The following is a 19,355-nucleotide window of genomic DNA, read 5'->3' as shown; positions in this document are numbered from 1 at the left end:
TTCCCTGATAAATCCCATAACTGTGAATATGGCTTGTGAGTTCTATGTAGGCATCGCAATGAATTCTCAAATCCAGCAGAGAAGTAGAGAGTGCCATGGGAGGAATGACTGGTGCCAGAATTGGTAAAAAGGTTGGAGAGAGGAGGTACGTCCACCCCCTATCTCATAGGAATCAGTATTGGGCTGATACTGACCTTGAGTCTCTCTCCTCTCCCTGAAGTTAGAGTAGTTCTGATGCCACACTGCCATTCTTACAAGCTGTAACGAATGTACAACATGAATACCAGATATTAATAATAGGAGAAGCAGTGTGCAGGGGGTAGAGGTAGTGTAGGGAGCTTTTTGTACTTTCTACACAATTTTTTCTGTAAGCCTAAAACTGCTCTGAAAAATAAAGTCTGTTAATTTTTTTTTTTTTTCTTTTTAAATGCACTGTCCTTACCAGCCTTCATCCTCTGGAAAAATAGAATGGGTCAACTAGCTAAACCCTCTGAGGAACTCAAATTACCTTGGTTCAAAGTATTGCCGTTAACTCTGATGATACTTCGTTCCTTCCCCTCCATTCAACGTTGCTTATACTCTTATGAAATAATTACTGCCAAGCCAATGAGGATCCTTTACTCCTCCTAGACCTTACCAAAACCAAAACCAAACCCTCTGCTGTCAAGTCGGTCCCAACTCATAGCGACCTTAGGAAACTTTAATCTGGGGCGAATTATCCAGTAAGCAAGGTAAACACAGGCTTACATGTGCTGACTAATCTGTAGTGAACAATCTGATGAAAAGCATGTGAAATTGTTCACTACAGATTAGTAAGTAAGCACATGTAAGCCTGTGCTTATCTTGCTTACTAGGTCATTCATCCCTGGCCAAAAAAAAAAAAAAACCAGCGCCGTCGAGTCGATAGGGATTGTAAATTTGAAAAGAGGCTTTGATTCTGTATTGCTCACTACATATGATCTGGTAAGCAAGGCAAGCACTGTGCTTGTCTTGGCTATTGGATAATCTGCCCTGCTCTAATCTGATCCAATTCAGTATCCAATGAAACCTGTGAAAGCTGGAATCTGTGTGAGGCAGAAACCTATCAAGGAGGAAAACTCACTGGATGTTTATGAGGTAGGATTCTTAATAGAGAGTAATAGCAAAGTGCTTAGGCTGCACCTTGTCAAAGGAGGAAAACTTTCAAGACCTGAAAAGATAAGGCAGTCCTGTCAAGGTCTGCCAAGGTATTATTAAATACACTCATACTTACTACCAAACCCTGGTGGTATAGTGGTTAAGTGCTACAGCTGCTAACGAAAGAGTTGGCAGTTCGAATCCGCCAGGTGCTCCTTAGAAACTCTGTGGGGCAGTTCTACTCTGTCCTATAGGGTCGCGCTGAGTCAGAATCGACTCGATGGCACTGGGTTTTTTTTGGTTTTACTACGAATGGGTCAAGTCTGCATTTCCATAAGACTTCCCACTACAGTTCTTACATGATTTGCAGGCTGAAGACCTCATCTTCTGCAAAGACACCTTTGAAAGACCAATCTTGAATCCAGGTGGAAGGGAGCTGGCACTGTCTTCCTAATCACCAATACCACTGCAAAACTACAAGGACTACAGCCTTGGGTTCATGTATCACAACGTAAAAAACACAAGGTTTACTCCAAATGGAAATTCATTCCGACAGGAGACCTTAACCTGAGGGTCTCTGGAGAACCCCTATAAACATATGACCACATGAAGTAAGCTGCTTTCCCAAGACCCAGAGAATAAACGGATGACATCACAAAATTGTCAGCTTCGACCCAAGATGCCAGAACAAGATCCTCCAAGATTTTCCTAATTAATCCCTACCATCTTCCTTCTTTGTCTGTACTTTGTCATGTTCCTTCTTTTCCATCAGTTTCGACCCAAACTCCTCCTCATTATTCAACACCTCACGGTAAGTTTATCTCTGTGTTCTCTCTTGCCCTCCTTTACATTGCCACCATACAAAGGGAGGACAGAACTCCCTAGTTCCATTTTCTCAGACTATTGCTACTACTCTAAATCTCACAGACTGTTAGATATATCAACCCCACATGACTTGTAGGACTGACATCTAATTGCCATTGCCCTCAACCCATCCCAGGGACACTTTCCCCTTAATGATTCATATTAATATTTAAACTACATCCATATCTACAACCCCAACCTCTCGGCATGTACTAGCGGGAGCTTAACTCCTGACAATAATTAATGTCCAAACTCCATGACTTCACTGCCTCAGGATCAGGTGTATAAAAAAACAGGAGTACTTTTTATTCCAGATAACCATCGTTTTCTCCTCCATTACTTTTCAATGAGCCTTAAAGAATCTTTTGAATTCTAAGCAAGGACTCTGCCTTCCAGAGGGGCTACCATGGTTAACCCCAACAATTACTAATAATTTCTACACCCCAAACACTTCTCGCGCCCTCCTAGGATATTGCTTCTTTCGTGGCCAGCAAGCCTACAGTTCCCTTCCCTTCATCAATCTTTCCTGTGTCTTTGGACTCATTATTTGAGACTTTCTCTAATATTCAAAACCACCAGCCTCCCTGTTGACCATGTGTTCCTCTGGAGACTTAAATGATCACTCTAAAATGAAGCGATTACAGGGTATTCAGGAGAGCTACCCAGGAAAGTCACTGATTCTCTCTTTATAAGCACTATCACGATGCTATAAAAAGGGTGAGGTGAGAAAACCTCACCTTTATCACTAACTGCATGGCAACGATCAGCATGAATCCAATTCCCACCTGGAAATGGATCCAGGCTTTACCTTCCCACATCTCCAAGATCCTCATCACCAGCCACTTCTCCTGTGGCACCTTCTCTCTTTGTCCTCACAGAGTTAGACCAGACCTCATCCCTGGCTACCCAGAGCCAGGTCATCAAGGACTAGCCATAGGTTAAGGAGACCGCACAACTCCCTGCACTTCAGACCAGCACTTCAGAGAGAGGCCCTTTCTCTCTGTCTCTAGTGATGCCCCCTCTAGCCTTCTAGGGTTAGGTCACAAGCTAGAAGGACTCTGTCCTTCTTCTCTGACTCCTTGTGCAGACTTTCTCTGTCACCCAACTACTTAGAGCTAGGTCTTCACAAATCAACGGACTTCACAGTCGTCTTCCATCCACGAGCCACCCAAAGCTGATTCCTCACAAGTTAGGACTCTGTCCTTAGAACTGCCTGTGCTTCCCTCCTCTGAATTAGCCACCCCAAGCTAAGTGAGTATCTCATTTCCACCTGTGGATTTGGTAATTCTTTATAATGGCTCACAAGATTCATGGAGACTATTACCTACACTTACAGTTACCCATTTATCAAAACCAGAAAGGATACAAACGAAGAAACACATCAGGCAAGGTCTGGGAGAGTTCCCGGCACAGGGTCTCCATCATCCCCAGGGATATTTCACCCTCTCCCATGCATGGATGTTCTCATCAAAAGAGGAGCTCCAAGGTTCAGGGTCCTTTAGTCATTGGGACCTCAATGACTGTGTGTGACAAGGGCCTTAAATGCACAGTTATGATCCATCCAATCAATGAATATCCATGGCTGCATCATGCCCCCCTCCCTTCCTGGAGTTAGTTCACCAAATGTGGGTCCTGTGTAGCCCCTACTTGCCTGGTTATTTCAGAAAACAAAGGTCATATTGATCACTCCAGTTATTTCCAGAAATCAGAAACAAAGTTCTTTGTCCCACACAACTATGGGGGTCATTATACTGACTATGGGAATTATGCAATTATAAAAAGACATTTGAAATCTCTCCTTAACTCTAACAGAAGCAACAAATAATACAACTTCTTCCCTAGAAGCACAGCAAATAAGCTTACTCTCACATTCTTCTAGCTAGTCAAGGAGGTGCCTGAGCCATAGTCTACACTACTTTGTGTGTGTGTGTGGTAAGTATATATGTAACAAAGCATTTCCCATTGTAACCTTCTTCACATGTACAATTCAGGGATATGAATTGTGTTCATGTTGTGCAACATTACCATTTCCAAATTTTTCCACCACCTTTAACAGAAGTGTCTCCTAAGCAATGAGTGCCCCTTCTCCCCTCCCTCCCACCACTACTAATCACTAATAACCTTAGGTCTGTATATACTTGCCTATTCTAGATATTTCATTTAAGTGGGATCATACAATATTTGTCCTTTTGTGACTGACTCATTTCATTCAGCATATTTATAAGGTTCATCCATGTTGTAGCATGTATCAGGACTTCATTTCTCTTTATGGCAGAGTAATATTCCATTGTATGTATATATCACATTTTGTTTATCTGTTCACCTGTTGATGGATATTTAGCTTGTGTCCATCTTTTGGCTACTGTGAATAGTGCTGCAATGAACATTTGTGTGCATGTGTCTTTTTGGGTTCCTGCTTCAAGTCTTTTGGGCATATACTTAGAAGTGGAATTTCTGGATCACATGGTAATTCTATCTGTAAACTTTTGAGGAACTGCTGGACTATTTTCTACAGTGGCTGTACAATTTTACAATCCCACCAGCAATAAATGAGGGTTTCTATTTCTCCTCATCTTCGCCAACATCTTCTAAAACCTCTTTCTGCATTTGGATAAACATCAAGGTGAAATATAATAGTCAAACGCTAAAATCAACCAAGAGGCTACTTGGATCTCTAAGATTGATCAGGATGGCTGATGAGACATGTTCTTCTGAACAAGAATTGGAAATATAGGGCCCTGGTTTGAAGTATATTGCAAGGGTTATTAATGTTTCTCCTCCTTGTAATCTTGTCTTGCACTTAGGTGATGCATCCTGTCCGGAGTCTTAAATGCAACTATTGTAGCCATTATCTCAGCCAATAACTCAACAACATATCATGATCCATCAGACCTGAGAACAACTTCACTTCCAAGTGGCTTTGTACAGAGGCCAAATCCGAGCTGAGAACTTTATACACAGAGATTAAATCTGGACTCACAACATTATAGTTGTCTTAAGCAAGGTGGAAGGTAGGCAGTTCGAATCTGCCAGGCACTCCTTGGAAACTCTATGGGGCCGTTCTACTCTGTTCTATAGGGTCGCTGTGAGCTGGAATCAACTTGATGGCAATGTTTTTTTTTTTTTTTAAGGAAGGTGGAGGGTGAGGTAAAAAATTCAAGCACATGCCTTTTTCCTTTTGCCTGAACCTACTGACAAGACCAGACAAGACCCTTCTCCTTTTGCCCCCAGATAACTTCTATTCTTTGTCTCATGATTGATTGGCTAAGATTAAAACTATTTGTCCCATGAAACTACCTAGACATAGAAATAAACCATTTCTGTTCAGCTAACGGATTGAGACTTCTCTTACTTGTAAAACAAATTCAACTGCAAATCACCCATCTGTAATTTGTTCACTTCTCCTTTTAAAAGTCTAAGGCAAAACTGCCTGCCAAGACACTCTGCTCTTCCTATCTGGGGAGCTCTCCCTATTACAATCCCCAGCCCATTGCTACTGAGTTGATTCTGACTCATAGTGACCCTACAGGACAGAATAAAACTGTCCCATAGGGTTTCCAAGGCTGTCATCTTTATGGAAGGAGCCCTGGTGGAGCAGTGGTTAAGTGCTCGGCAGCTAACCGAAAGGTCAGCAGTTTGAACCCACCAGCCACTCCACAGGAGGAAGATGTGACTGCTTCCATAGAGGTTATAGCCTTGGAAACCTATGGGGCAGTTCTACTCTGTCTTATAGGGTCACTATGAGTCAGAATTGACTTGATGGCAATGGATTTGATTTTTTGAAATCTTTATGGAAGCAGACTGCCACATCTTTCTTTCGTAGAGTGGCTGGTGTGTTTGAACTGCAGACCTTCTGGTTAACACCCGAGCACTTAACCGCTGTACCACAGGGGCTCTTTCCCTATTACAACGCCCGAATGAAAGCAGTTTCCTTCGTTGTTCAGTTTTAGTCTTTGACAGGCTCTAGCCTCATCATTCTTTGGTAATTACCCTATAGGGTTTGGATTCCAAAGAGTCCAGTAAAATATAAGTGTATTTCTAGGTATTCAGAAATTACCTTTGAACTAGACAGGACTGGGAACTAGGCTGGGGAGAATTTCTACAAGGAACTACCCCCCCACCACCCAAGCACACACACACAGAAGATCAATCAAGTGCACAGTGCAAGCTTGATTACCTGGCGGTGCTGCTGTTGCTGTCGAGTTGGCTGTGACTCAGGATGACCCCATGAGCAGCAGAGCAAAATGTGGCCCGATCATGTGCCATCTTCGTTTTTTTTTTTTTTTTTAACTTGAAACAAGTTTTTGTTCCACAAAGGTTGTCACATAACTGGATATTTCTCTACTTTTGTATGCAATTATTCTTACTCCCCCACAGAAAGGCTGCTTCTCATCTAGTGATGGCAAACACTAAGATCCTGTTTTTAACAGAAGAGTAGTAAAAATGCCTTAGTGATTTAAGTTGAAAGCAGTACATTGGTGCATGGCTCTTGGACCCAGTTATCAGGAATGTACAAATGTCTTTATTCAAAAATACAAAATAAATTATCTGTAGGCACGGACAATGACAGCAGTAAAAAAAAAAAAAAGCCGTTATATATTGTCAACTGAAACCAGTAACTGATGGTTATAGTGATTTTCTTATCAGCCAGCCTTTTCTTGCTTCATTTTCTTCAACTGACTTCTCTGAAATTAATGGTGAGGAACACTGGCTTGAGCTTCCTGTCAGAGTTCATTAATAAATGGTAAGGCACTATTCTAGCAATTAGAACATGCCACCTCCCATACCACCACCCATTCCACCCATGCCACGCATGTCAGGGTCCTTCTCTTCTTTAGGAATTTCTGTGACTATAACTTCTGCTGTGGTTAACAGAGAGGCCACTCCAGCAGCATCCAATAAAGCAGTTCTTACAAACTTAGTTGGATCAATAATTCCTTTTTCTACCATATTCACAAAATCTCCAAGCATAGCGTCATAACTAACTTCTGGGGAACTCTGTATAAGTTTCTCAACTATCAATGATCCTTCAACACCTGCATTCTTAGCAATGGTCATTGCAGGAATTTTTGAGTGTTCTTTTAACAATTTCTATACCAATTTTTTGATCGTCATTAGCTGGGGTTAATGAGTCCAGGGCTGGACTGCACCGAAGCAGAGCACAACCACCTCCAAGAACAATGCCTTCTTCCACAGCTACTCCTGTTGTGTTGAAGGCATCTGTAACTCTGTCTTTCTTTTCATTCACTTCAGCATTGCTTGTCCTACCAACTTTTAGCACAGATACTCTCTCGGAAAGTTTTGCCAGGCGTTCATTGAGCTTTTCCTTCTCATATTCACTAGTTGTGATTTCTAACTGCTGAATGATTTCTTGAATATGTTTTTCTATTTGAGCCTTATCACCTTTTCTTTTCAAGAGCATAGTATCATCTTTGGTCACAATGACCTCTCCAATTTTTCCTAAATCATGAGCTTGAACATCTTCAAGATTTAGAGTCAATCCTTCTTCTCCAAATACTGCATTACCAGTAGCAATAGCCATGTCTTTAAGCTGGTTCTTTCTGTTGTCAACAAAACCTGGAGCTTTGACTGCTATGACCTGAAGACCAACTTTTAGCCTATTCAAAACAAGGGTACTTAGAGCTTCTCCATCAACATCTTCAGCAATTATGACCAAAGGCTTGCGGTGAGCACTGGCAGTTTCAAGAGCAGGTACAATGGACGGACACTAGAAATTTTCTTTTCACTCAATAGAACATAGGCATCCTGGAATTCACATTTTTGACCATTTGTTGTATTAATAAAGTGTTGGGAAATATAACCTCAGTCAAACTTCATGCCTTCAGTAATTTCTAAGTCATCATTCAATTTTTTTCCATCCTTTGCTGTGATGACATCCCTTCTTCAAACCTTTTTCATTGCATCAGAAATGATGTTGCCAATCTCTTTGTCTCCCTTTGCAGAAATCATAGCAACCTGAGCAATTTCTTTAGGAGTTGTCACAGGTTTAGACTGCTTCTTCAGTTCAGCAATTACTATATCAACAGCTAACATTACACCTCTCCTGATTTCCACTGGGTTAACACCTTTGCTCATCTTCTCGAAGCATTCCTTAGCAATAGAGTGTGCCAGGACAGTAGCAATGGTGATGCCATCCCCTGCCTCTTCATTCGTGTTATTGGCAACATCCTGAATGAATTTGGCCCCAATATTCTTGTATTTATCCTTTAAGTCAATGGACTTTACAACAGTCACACCATCTTTTGTTGCTTTGGGACTTCCCCAATTCTGTTCAATTATCACGGTTCTTTCCTTTGGCCCCATAGTAATGGCTACAGCATCAGCTAAAAGATCTACTCCTTGAAGCATTAAGCCTCGGGCATCTGCACTAAGTTTTACATCTTTGGCATAAGCCCGAGTGAGATGAGAAGCCGGTACCCTGGATGCTGGCCTCCTCTGTCGAAGGACTGCAGGTAATCGGAGCATTTCTGTGGGGCGGCGGGCCAAGCGTGAGTGCAGAGAGGCAGGCCGTCAGTGACGAGTGAAGGACAGAGTGCATGTGCCATCTTCTTAATTGTTGGTATGTGTGAGCTCATTGTTGTAGCCACCGTGTATTTTGAGTAACTTCCAACTTGGGGGCTCATCTTCCAACATTTATTTCAGCAGGTTTTCTGTTGTGGTCCACAGGATTTTCATTGGCTAATTTTCATAAGTGGATCACCAGGTTTTTCTTCCCAGTCTGACTTAGTCTGGAAATTCTACTGAAATCTACCTACCGTGTGTGATCCCGTTGGCATTTGGAAAACTGGTGGCAAAGCTTCCAACATCATAGCAGCACATAAGCCTCCACGGTATGACACATTGATAGACGAGTAATGGTGATTATCTAATAGCTGGTTACTTTTGGTATTTGTATCCCTTTTAGTATCTTCTGCGTGAGAAAGATGTGGCAGTCTGCTTCTGTAAAGATTTACAGCCTTGGGACAGTTCTGCTCTGTCCTATAGGGTCACTGTGGGTTGGAATCGACTTGAGAGCAATGGGTTTTGGTGGTTAGTGTCTTCTGTTATTGTTGTTGTTAGGTGCCACGGAGTGGGTTCCAACTTGTAGTAACCCTACGCAACAGAATGAAACACTGCCCGGTCCTGCACCATTGTCACAATTGTTATTGTACTTGAGCCCGTTGTTGCAGCCACTGTGTCAGTTCATCCCATTGAGGGTCTTCCTCTTTTTTGCTGACCTTGTATTTACCAAGCATGATGTCCTTCTCCAGGGACTGATCCCTCCTGATAACATGTCTGTGATGGTTAAGATTGTGTGTTAAGATTGTGTGTCAACTTGGCTGGGCCATGATTCTCAGTGTTTGGCAGTTGTATAATGTTGTGATCACTTTCCTGTTGAAATTTGATATGTGATTACCCCCATGATGGAACCTGCTGAGTGGTACCAGCATGGGTGGGGCCTGTGGCCACTCACCGTCCCCTCAGCCTTTATCTCTCTGCCTCCCACTGCCTACTTCCTCTCTGCTTGCCTTGCAAAAATGGCTGGCTTGTTCTGGATCCAGCAGCTGTCTCTTGACTGACCTCTGGTTCTTGGGACTTGAGCTAGTAGCTTACATGTCCATCTTCAGATTATCCGACCTTCACAGCCTGTGAGTAAGAGTCCTGCTCCCCAACCTGCGTATCCGGGGTTCACCAGCCCCTGCAGCTAAGTGACTCAGGAGAAACATTGTGGTCTTGACTGCTGACCTTGGGCATTCATCGACCGTCACAACCTGTGAGCTGGATCCCTGCTCTCCACCCTGCTCATCTTGGGCTCACCAGCTTCTGCGGCTCTGTGAATTGGGAAAGGACTCTATCCTGATCCAAGGACTTGGGACATTCCAACCCCTACAATAGTGTGAGCTGTTTCCTTAATATAAATCTCTCTCTATATATTTTTATGCATTACTGGGTTTGCTTCTCTAGAGAACCCAGCTTAAGACAATGTCTAAAGTATGTGAGATGTAGTCTAGCCATCCTCGCCTCTAAGGAACATTCTGATTGTATTTATTCCAAGACAGATTTGTTCATTCTTTTGGCAGTCCATGGTATATTCAGTATTCTTTGCCAACACCACAATTCAAAGGCATCAATTCTTTTTTGGTCTTCCTTATTCATAGCCCAGCTTTTGCATGCATATGAGGCGATTGAAAACACCATGGCTTGAGTCAGGCACACCTTAGCCTTCAAGGTGACATCTTTGCTTTTCAACATTTTAAAAAGGTCTTTTGCTGCAGATTTACCCAATGCAATATGTCCTTTGATTTCTTGGCTGCTGCTTCCATGGGTGCTGATTGTGGATCCAAGTAAAATGAAATCCTTGACATCAGTCTTTTCTCCATTTATCATGATGTTGCTTATTGACCCAGTTGTGAGAATTTTTGTTTTCTTTAGGTTGAAGTGTAATCCATACTGAAGGCTGTGGTCTGTAATCTTCATCAGTATTTAAAATCCTTTTCACTTTCTGCAAGCAAGGTTGTGTCATCTGCATAATGCAGGTTGTTAAAGAGTCTACCACTAATGCTGATGCCCCGTTCTTCTTCATATAGTCCAGCTTCTTGTATTATTTGCTCAGCATACAGATTGACTAGGTATGGTGAGAGGATACAATCCTGACGCACACCTTTCCTGACTTTAAACCATGCAGTATTCCCTTGTTCTGTTCAAATGACTGCCTTTTGATCCCTGTGCAGGCTCCTCATGAACACAATTAAGTGTTCTGGAATCCCCATTCTTGAAACGTTATGCATAATTTGTTATGATCCACACAGTCGAATGCCTTTTCACAGTTAATAAAACACAGGTAAACATCTTTCTTGTATTCTCTGCTTTCAGCCAGGATCCATCAGATATCAGCAATGAGATCCCTGGTTCCACGTCCTCTTCTGAATCTGACCTGAATTTCTGGCACTTCCCTGTCGATATACTGCTGCAGCCGTTTTTCAATGATCATCAGCAATATTTGGCTTGTGTGTGACATTAATATTGTTCAGTAATTTCCTCATTCAGTTGAATCACCTTTCTTGCAAATAGGAATAAATATGGATCTCTTCCAGTGGTTGGCCAGGTAGCTGTCTTCCAAATTTCTTGGCATAGATGAGTGAGCACTTCCAGCCCTGCATTTGTTTGTTGAAACATCTCAACTGATATTCCCTCAGTTCCTGGAGCCTTATTTTTCATCAGTGCCTTCAGCGCAGCTTGAATTTCTTCCTTCAATACCATCAGTTCCTGATCATTCGCTACCTCTTGAAATGGTTGAATGTCAACCAATTCTTTTTGGTACAGTAACTCTGTGTATTCCTTCCATCTTCTAGTCCTCAGTAAATTTTTTTCAGTGTTTCAGTATAGTTTCCGCTGCACTGTGGAGAATTAAAGGAAGAGTCCTGTGCTCAATCTTGGAAGAAAATGTCAAAAAAAGAGTAGTAACATCTTCAGATGACAGAGAAATAAATTAAAGAGAAATCTCCAAAAACAAGGCCAAGGGCTATACAATCTGACTGTCTCTCCCCATTGGATATTCTACCTGGGTTACTAATTTGAAGTGAGTTGAATCTGGATTTTATTACAAGTAAAAGTAGTTTCCTTTCACAAGAAAAGAACAGAGTTGGTGGTCCCTTATTCCAACATGCTTTGTTAGGAATGTCAAGATCAGGCACTTAAGCCACGGTCAGGGATAACAGTCAGTGGTTTGGAAGCATGCTCTGAGCGGGTACAAGATAAATATAGAACAGATGTTCAGATAATTGGAAAGCTATGGTCTATTAACAGGGGAGGGTTCTCAAGGCCAAAATCTGGGTCAGGTAAAGCAGTTGAAAGGGGCTGCTGTGGAGGAAGTTCTCGTTAACCAGGATCTTCCTTCACTGGGGCCTTATGAATGAGTTGTTTCCAGAATCAATAGGATCCGACCTCAGGAGTTAATTCTCCCATGACTTATATTAAGACTAAATCCTCCAGGTGAATTGGACTCAGTACCAAAACACTGACAGCCTTAGGAAAGGCTGGACATTTTCTCTTTCCTTCCAGGTAGGTGTAACATATATTGCGTGAACCTTATCTTGAGTAGAAGTAACAACTAGCCATACTGATATGATAGTTTAAGGACGTGAAACTGGAAATGTAACTTTTCCTTTTTTTTTCCTCCTGTCATATAACTGATATATCACAATGATTTAGTACCTCCCAAAATGTCTCTGTAGTTCATCATCTATTGATACCAGAGATATGGTGTAGAAATGTGAGTGTTAAGCTAAAAAGTAGAAGCACTAAACTCTAACTCTTATAAACAGCTGATCTCAGGGAGGATGTCAAATAGTGTTAATGACCATGACACCTCAGAAATGCTACACAGGGAAAAACAAACAAACAAACAAACAACCCACCTTTGATTTCTAAGTAGCTAGGAGCAAGCATTGGTGGAAAGAATTAGATGTAAGACCCTCCCTTTCACTACAGTGGATGGTGCATCTATATTAACCACCTGAACTTTGAACAATTATGCATACAGAAACTGGAAGGTCTCTGCAAAGACTGGAAATTCTCTATGTTTGAGAATATGCCTCTCACTAAGGATGGTGAGAATGAAGCAGAGCCTTACCCTTCAGGAGATACAGGAAAGAAGACTGACAACAAGAAAGACACCTTAGGAATCATAATCAGAGAATTTTTACCCACATCTTAACCACAAACTTGGTAGACCAATTAAAAACTTTATAGACTATATTATATAAAAACACATATGCATATATTATATAGCTTGTCTATCTATAGTTTATTTGAAGTCAACTTTTCTGATTTGAAGATCAGCACAGAGAACTGAAACTACCTACCCTACGCAGCTCAGATGTTGAGGAACTGAAATGCATACTCCCTCCACTTCCCCAGATCTAACTTAACATGAATTTACTATTCCATTGCCTTCATTGGCATGACCTCCCAAAAGTCCCATCAATTCTTCGGTGAAGGAAAGCATCAACAGACAGTTTGCTCCCTAAGATTCTTTGAGTTTCTTGCTTCAAAATTGCTAGCCTCTCTGCTTTCACCAATCCTGAACTCGTATCTTAATCCTTACCCAATCGTAACCAAGGTCTGTTGCATTGAAAGATCCATAGAAAACTAAGCTTCCAATTACCAGTAAATTCTGACTTTGCTTCCAATCTGAAATACTGCCAAAGTTTGCAGAGGTGGCATTCTCCCTTACTATGGTAAGGAGGTTTGTCTTATCAACACGTTGTGTTGGTGATATTCGAAGAGCTTGAATTTGGCAAGGCCTTTTTTAGCTGTTTTGTACAGAGCAAAATTACACTTCTAGCTTTCGACAGCATTTATAAATGGCCCGTTTGTGCTGGCCTCTTTGCAAGATGCATTATAACTTTTCCCCTTTTACAATTACATGACAGCTTCCAACAGCAACAGCTATATTAGCATTATAATCTTGAGAAATATGTGATGGCCTCAATAACATTGATTTAGGATCTTTCAAGTATATACTGCAGTTGGCATATTTATTATTTTTCTTGGCACATTCTGATCAGGGTTGTCTTCTTTCTTGCCCTCATGCCCATTTGTTACATGGCCTCTTTCTTATTCCTGACCCTCTGGAGAGTCACTGCTGGGTGACTAATGGAGATCACTTGATACCACATGGTATGAACATGACCCCCTCCCTGACTCTAAAGCTCAAGGAGCTATTTCTACTAAACCTACTACTTCTGAAAATAAAACAATCACCAAACCAAAAGCAAAAACAACGACAAGGCAAATTGTTTCCATTGAAACCTTGTGTTTGTGAGCCCTTCTTGACACATAATCATCAGTGCATTATTTTATAGATATTTAATATGCATATGTTTAATAAATCTGTTGCTGGATTTTGCCTTGGATCTACATCTGCCACTTAAACTATGTATTTCCCATTTTTAGAAGAAACAAAACACTGTAGAGTTACCTTCAATTTCCTGGCCTCTGCCCCATTCTTCATACCAAATAGTGGTTCTGAGATTCCATCTATAAATTCTGTCAGCTTCTGAGGATGTAATTTGCTTGGTCTAATAGACTTAAATTCACTTAAAGTGGATATGTGCCCTTTTTACTGTCTTTCCAGCTATCTTGGGCTACAATTCCTTTTTTTAAATTGGACCTTTCCAAAGTGAAGGAGACAAAATAGAAATATTTTACTGTTCTATAATGTGTCAACATTGTATTCCTTGAACAGTGGGCCTATCCTGTAATTTTTCCTTATTCCGAAGTTGAGAAATTCTTTTTTGTCATCTTTAATGACCCCAGATACCCTAATCCACTTAGCGTTTTGTTTTCTTGACTGTTCTTCAGAGGTTCTTCTTATTCTTTTATATTTACCCCCTTTCTTAAATCATTACATCATAGGATTGATGCAATGGAAATTTCACACAGGGCCATATATCTTATCTATCAACTCATTTCCATAGATGGTTTTTGTATTGAAGGACAATTTGAGTTAAATTGTTGGGTTTCATAAAAGATGAGTAAGATTTTCTGACACTTAGATAAAATGCTGTCCTCTTATGTAGTTATACATTTAGAAGTTTTATCCAAACAACAAACAAGATTGCCTGGCATGATTTGTTTTTTGTGCTTTGAAGTCAGTTATTTGCCCAATTGCTACAAATTCTTTCAATGTCGTTTTGCTAGATAATGTTAGCTGTAGCAGAAAGTAGTTATGAAAATCTTGGTGCATTTTAGGAAATGCGGTTTGGATTGCCCTTCAAATACAAAATTGATGCTACTGTCCCCCCTCCCCCATTAGTAGGACACAGAGTTTGAGTTATTTCCGCTGTGTTGGTGATGGATTGTGCTGCCTGAGCCTCTGGCCCTCCCTTTCACGTTGGCCGTTGTGACTAATCGCATGCATTTGCAAGATGATTAGCCAAGGTTAGGGGTACAGTCTGTGATTATGGAACGTTTTTTTTTTTCTTTATGTGAAAAATTACTAGCTTATAATAGCATTAAATTATAATTTTGCTCCATGTCCTAACCGATGGTAAATTGTTCGTAGCAATTCCTGTGTCTATGGCCATTTATGTACTGCTTCCTAAATTGTTCCTGAGTAGACTCCTGTCCCATTCTCCTTCCTTTCACATTAAATCTTTACAACTTCCAAATGTACCAAATCCACCAGTAAAGAATAAGAAGTAAACCTATTTGTTCAACAAATATTTATTGAGTGCTATGTGTTAAGGAGCCCTGGTGGCTCAGTGGTTAAAGCGATCAACTGCTAACTGAAAGGCCAATTCTTTGAAACTACCAGTGGCTGGGAGAAAGATGTGGCAGTCTGCTTCTGTAGAAAGTTACAACCTTGGAAACCCCGTACGATTGCTATGAGTCAGAACCAACTTGATGGCAGTGGGTTTTTTTTTGGGGGGGAGGGGGATCTCTATGTGTTAGTAGTCCATGGAGGGTACAAGTGGTGAAGGCACTCAGCTGCTAAAGGAAAGGTCGGCATTTCAAGGCCACACAGAGGCACCTCAGAAGAAAGGCTTGGTGATCTCCTGAAAAATCAGTTGTTGAAAACCCCTAGAGCACAGTTTTACCCTGACAATTGTGAGGTCTTCTTGAGTCAGAGTCAACAGCAACTGGTTACTGGTTGATTCTATGTATTAAGCTCTCTTCTAGTGCTGGGGACACAGAAGTCAAGAAATCAGGTAAAGCCTCTTTCTTCCTGGGCTTTTATTTTTATAGGGGGAGTACGACAATACATAAGTATAAAATACAAATAAAGATATAGGTCAGATGTTATAAATAAGGAAAAAAGTAAAAAAGAGGAGGTTAGGAAATGCCAGAGAGGAAACTAATTGACATTTTATAGGGTGAGCAGAGAAAACCTCACAGATAAGAAGACACTTGAGCAGAGACTAAAACGAGTGATGGAGAAGCCATGAGGATGTCTAGAGAAAAGTCTTCCAGGCAGATAAGAAAGCAAGTGCAAATACTCCAAAGGGAGAGCGTGCTTGCATATTCGAGGAACAGCCTGGAGAGGCCAGTGTGAAGCAAGGGCAGGAGGGGAAGAATGAAAGGAGATGAAGTCACAGAACTAATAGGGCCCTCTTTAGGTAGGACTGTGTTGGCTACTGTAGGACTTCAGCTTTTATTCCAAGTGAGCTTCAAAGCCATTGGGTGATTTTAAGTAGTGGAATAACCTGAGTAACCTGATCATTTTGGCTGTTTTGTTGAGAATAGATTTTAGGAAGGTGTATTAGTTATCTTGGAGAAGTTGTCAATGATTTCATTCTACTTTGATCAACAATCGATGTCCATGGATGCAGCAGTCAAGAAATCAAACCACTTACTGCATTGGGCAAATCTGCTGCAAAAGACGTCTTTAAAATTCTAAAAAAAAAAAAACATACAACTTTGATGACTAAGGTGAGTCTCACCCAAGCTTGGCCTTTTCAATCATCTCATATGCATGTGAAATTTGGATAATGCAAAAAGAAGAGAGAAGAAGAATTGATGCATTTGAATTGTATTGGCAAAGAGTATTGAATGTATTGTGACTGCCAAAAGAAGGAAAAAATTAGTCTTGGAAGGATGACAAGGATGGTGAGACTTCAACTTACTATGGACACATCATCAGGAAGGACCAATTGCTAGAAAAGGACATCGCATTTGGTAAAGTAGAGGGCCAACAAAAAGAAGGGAAACCCTCAATGAGGTGGATTGAAACAATGTCTGCAATGGGTTCAAACATACCAATGATGTTTGATCAAACCATTGATCATGAAGATGATGCAGGACCCGGGAACTTTTTATTCTGTTGTACGTAACATCTCCACGAGTGGTAGCCAATTCAATGGCAACTAACAACAACAACAATTAGTTATCTATTGCTATGTAACAAATTACCCCAAAATTTAGTGGCTTACAATGACACACATTTATCTCACAGTTCCTCTGGGTCGGTGGTCCAGGCCTTGCTTAGCTGAGTCCACTGTTTTAGTATCACTCATAAAGCTCTAAACAAGGTGTTAGCCAGGGCCTCAGTCATCTCAGGGTTCAACTGAAGCAAGAACTGCTTCCAGGCTCACTCAGTAGTTTCAGTAAGATTCTGTTCTTCACTGGATTTTGGGCTGAGGGTCTTGGTTCTTTGCTGACTGATGTCCACAGACCACTCTCAGTTGCTTCCCAGGTAGCCCTCTCCATCAAAGCAAGAAAATCCAGAGAGAAACCCAGCAAGACAGTAGTCATACTCTTTTGTAACCTAATCATAAAAGTAACATTCCATTATGCTTACTGTGTTCTGTTGATTAAGAGTACGTCATTAGGTCCAGCCCACGCTCAATGGGAGGGGGATTACACAAGGACGTGGATGCCAGGAGGTGGGCTTATGGAGAGCAATGTTAGAAGCAGCCTACCATGGAAGGCAAGCAAGTTACTGGTATATTGTTAATAACCAGAAAAAAAAAAAAAAACCAGAGCCGTCGAGTTGATTGCAACTCATAGCGACCCTACAGGACAGAGTAGAACTGCCCCATAGAGTTTCAAAGGAGTGCCTGGTGGATTCAAACTGCCAACCCTTTGTTAGCAGCCGTAGCACTTAATCACTATGCCACCAGGGTTTCCATATTGCTATCAATATTTCTGGGGCTACTTAAGTGCTGTATGCTAAAAAGTTCCCAAAGCAGAGCTCTGATTCCTAGGCATATTCTGGATATGTTTTGAAGTTTAAGCTGATTGAAAGACTAGAGTCAAGGATGTTGTGAGAGAAAGGCTAGAGTCAAGATTGTCTTCAAGGTTTTTGGTCTCAGTCACTGGATGAGTGGAATTGCCATTTTCTGAGATAGAAAAGATTTGAGAACAGAATATTTTGTGGGGGTTATGGAGGAATCAGGAGTGAAGTCTGGGATATGTTGACTTTGAGATACCTCTTTGATATCCAAGTGGAGGTGTCAAATGAGCAGTTGGATAGATGAATCTGGAGCTCAGGGTGAAGCCTGAGCTATAAATAAAAATTTAAGTCATCATTATTTACATTATATTTAAAGCCATTATACTGGATAAGATAATCAAATGAGAGTGTATGCCAGAAGTTCTAGAGAGATTCTGTGCTAAACTGAGTAAGGATGTCTTTGTGAGAGATTCCCAGAAGATATTTATTGGGAGAAATCCATCCTTTCTATTGCTTTTTGTTTCTTTGGCCTTGTAACTCACAAGCTCTTTCTTAACTGTCCATATGTTTTCTTCGGCCCCTCACTTTTACCTCACCAAGTTGCAAAGTTCTACTTTATTCTCAGAGATGGGCATTCAGCACACTCTACTTTGATCCTGGCCTTCCTCCTTGGAAACTATTACTCCTCTCCTAACTACCAAATAAAACCCAAATTCACTGCCTTCAAGTCGCTTCTGACTCATGGTGATCCCATGTGTTCTAAAGTAGAACTGCTCCATAGAGTTTTCTTGGCTGTAATCTTTATGGAAGCTGATCACCAGGCCTACTTCTGGGAAGCCACTGGGTGAGTTCAAATAGCCAACCTTTAGTTTAGTTGTTGAGTGCAAACCATTAGCGCCACCCAGGCTACCATTTGCCACACACAGTCTAGTGAAAAGACCAGTTAATAGTAGATCTGTCTCTGTATTCATCCTTTTCTCTAACAAGGACAACTTGTTACATCATGTAAGCCCATTTAGCTTCTTTTTTCCTGAACTTCCAGAATAGGGTTTTGGCTGCACTTTTGCATTTTTCTAGCCCATATTTTCCCAAACTGAAAGTCTGGAACCCTCAAAAGCAAAAGCAAGACTACAATCATACAAAGAAGCACTGAAATTACAATTTTTCTTAAAAGGACTTTACAGATCATACTTTTTTTTTTTTTTTCAGGCTGAGCTTAAGGTCATATGAGTTCAGTCCTTGAAATACTTTTTCTAATTCTTTCTTCTCTTTTTTATCAATATCATCTACTACTTATGCTTCAAAAATCATTTATATCCTGACAAGCTCCAAAATCTTTATTTTAAGCCTCAGGCTCTCTTTCCCAAGTTTATGGTCCATATTTTCAACTTTTCTCTGGGCATCTTGACCTGCATGTCCTTCAGAGACTGGAATTAAATTCATGCTTATTTTGAAAACCTGTTCTGCAATTTTGCTTCAGCGAAGGGCCTCATCATCCATCTGATGTCCTATGCAAAAAGTCTGAAAGGTAAACCAGAATTTCCTTCTCTCTGCTGCTGTTGTTGTTAGGTGTCCTCCAGTTGGTTCTGACTTATAGTAATCCCCTGTACAAAAGAATGAAACTGTGCCATCCTCACAATTGTTGCTTTTTTTGAGCCCATTTTTGCAACCACTGTGTCAATCCATCTCATTGAGT

At 41.0% G+C, this 19,355-nt stretch overlaps 1 pseudogene; it reads right to left on the bottom strand.

Moving 5' to 3' along the window:
• Nucleotides 1-6,744: 6,744 nt before the first annotated feature.
• LOC126077268 (60 kDa heat shock protein, mitochondrial-like) lies at nucleotides 6,745-8,466 on the bottom strand (annotated as a pseudogene).
• Between the last annotated feature and the right edge of the window lie 10,889 nt (nucleotides 8,467-19,355).

This window comes from Elephas maximus, chromosome 5 (assembly GCF_024166365.1).
Source record: "Elephas maximus indicus isolate mEleMax1 chromosome 5, mEleMax1 primary haplotype, whole genome shotgun sequence".
Classification (NCBI taxonomy): domain Eukaryota; kingdom Metazoa; phylum Chordata; class Mammalia; order Proboscidea; family Elephantidae; genus Elephas; species Elephas maximus.
This window is presented reverse-complemented; position numbering and strand designations above follow the sequence as displayed.